We start from the raw sequence: 2,359 nt of genomic DNA, 5'->3' as shown, positions 1-2,359 counted from the left end.
CCGAGGGCCTATAATCAAGTAGAGCTCTATATGCTCATGAACTTGAATGGGCGAACTTAACTTCATATTAAGTTGATCACTTTCTCAAATTTATGGTATTACTAACTTTTTCAAGTTTCATTAAGCTTACAAGTTATAGTAAAATTTTAATTGTCTTATAAAAACACTTTAATTAGGGCTGGAGAGATGGCTTAGCAATTAAGTGCTTGCCTGTGAAGCCTAAGGGCCCCGGTTCAAGGCTCAATTCCCCAGGACCCATGTTAACCAGATGCATAAGGCGGCATATGCTTCTGGAGTTCGTTTGCAGTGGCTGGAAGCCCTGGTGTGCCTATTCTCTCTCTCCCTCTCTATCTGCCTCTTTCTCTCTCTCTCAGTCACTTTCAAATAAATAAATAAAAATGAACAAAAAATATTTTAAAAACCTTCCATTATATTTTAGCCATTTCGAGGAATCATAGTGACCTTAGTTGTCCTTAAGGCTCATAAGATGGCTCCACTGTTTCCAGCCACTTCTAAATTTCTGCAGAAACACATTCAGATGAGCAGATTGATTGCCTGGCTTACAGCCCGACTTCCTGCCCTGCCAACTGACTGCTACAGTTCTCCCAAGTCACGGAGTCCAAGACTCACCTTCTATAATGGAAGGCTGTCCTTCCTCTCCCGAGTCTGAGATTCACTTGGTTACCCGTCCCAGTGGGGTACAGATTGCACCAGTTGTCTCTCCCAGTTGCTCCGAAAAGCAAGGACTTTATTCTTTGTGAGCATATGTACCATTAAATGCACATCTATAAAACAAGTAATAGCTTATGGTTGGAGCTCAGTGTAAAAATGTTCTAAAGAAAACGTATCTACAAAGAGAACCCCATGTGAAGGTTTAGGGCAACAGCAAGTTTGACTTTGACATGAAGCAGAGAAGTTAGCTTCACGGCTCTACCAATCACTTGTCCTCTACACTTGGCTTTCAATGTAACTGCCCCAGCTACAGGCTTCTGACCTGTGAAATCTAAATGCCATGTTGGTTGTGAGCGCTGCGTGAAATAGTCCAAGTAAGATATTTGATTTACTCAGGTATTACTGCAATTTAGCTAGAAGCAGTTTACAGATTTGTTTTCTTTTCTGAGGCAGGTTCTCATTCTAACCCAGGTGAACCTGGAATTTGTATCCCAGGCTGACCTCAAATTCACAGTGATCCTCCTACCTCTGCTCCAGAGCACTGGGGTAATAGGCAAGAGCCAGCACACTTGGCTTAATCCAGACATTTACAGCAGTAAAACAAAGGCAAAGTATCATTTTGCATGAATTTTCATAGCGATAATTTATCTTTTTCTTGTTTTTCAGGATAGTCTACCCTAAAATATATCATACCATCTATCTTTTGCAGGATAGAAAACTGTTTATATCTTCAAAAAGAGCTTTTGCTTCTGGTTTCTGGAAGCTATCTTCCAGATCCAAGTGTTTACCCACACTGGAGCTCTGGGAAGGGGGACTACCTGGCACCCCAGTGGGGAGGAAGATTCTAGAAGCATGGTGTATCAGCTCTGGGTACTGAACCTGAGAGCTTCCTCCAGAAAGATTAGCTCAGGGGAATGGCTTCTGAATTGAGTCAGTGTTCCACTTAGAAGGACGAGCTTCGTCAGGGGCATCCGGAGTGGGCCTGCCTTACAAGCTAATCCAAAAGCACCATCCTGAGCCCAGTGTGGCCATGCAGGCCTGTAATTCCTGTACTCGGGAGGCTGAGGAAGGATGATGCTAAGTTCCAGGAGGTCAGATTGGGCTACATAACAAGACTCTGTCTCTAACTGGCTAACTGGACCCAGCCACACACACTTAACAAATTAAAAAGTGGAGGAATTTATGGTCTGAGGTAGGAACTAATCATTCTTAATTACTAAAAGCATACAAGTCAATGATTGTGAAACAAAAACTTGGTACCACCCTGAATAATTAATGGTGTAGAAAAACCAAAGTGGCCATGGAAGGGTGTGCATGGGCTCCACTGTGGTCACTGCTCCTTGTGGTAAGCAGCTGGCAACATGACCGTTCACCTCTGAATTTCCTTTAGAAGGCCTATTCCACGTGTCTTCTTTCTCATTTTTATTATTAATAAGTTGAGTTATTTTACTTTGAAACATTCTTCTTCCCCCACTCCCACCAGATTAATTTTCCTAAAATAACATTTTTTCCCGTCAAGCTGAAACATCTTTAGCAATTCCTATTGATTTTAGGATGGAGTCCAAATTGCTCAGCCTAGCTATCGAGGTCATTCTGCAGTTGTGTGCCCTTCCCTACAGAAATCTTTTGTTCCAGTTTATGTGTTCGTGGTTTTCCAAAAATATCCTATTTGTTGTTGCCTCAAAAA

The 2,359-nt window shown here is 42.1% G+C and overlaps 1 non-coding gene across 1 annotated transcript; it reads right to left on the bottom strand.

The window, feature by feature from the left end:
- Positions 1–431: 431 nt before the first annotated feature.
- Positions 432–562, bottom strand: LOC123461337. Its single transcript, XR_006637624.1, has one exon. It is a non-coding gene; the product is annotated as a small nucleolar RNA SNORA33 (small nucleolar RNA).
- Between the last annotated feature and the right edge of the window lie 1,797 nt (positions 563–2,359).

Source organism: Jaculus jaculus, chromosome 5, assembly GCF_020740685.1.
Source record: "Jaculus jaculus isolate mJacJac1 chromosome 5, mJacJac1.mat.Y.cur, whole genome shotgun sequence".
In the NCBI taxonomy this organism is placed as follows: domain Eukaryota; kingdom Metazoa; phylum Chordata; class Mammalia; order Rodentia; family Dipodidae; genus Jaculus; species Jaculus jaculus.
The sequence above is the reverse complement of the archived record's forward strand: the minus strand, read 5'-3'. Positions and strand labels throughout refer to the sequence as shown.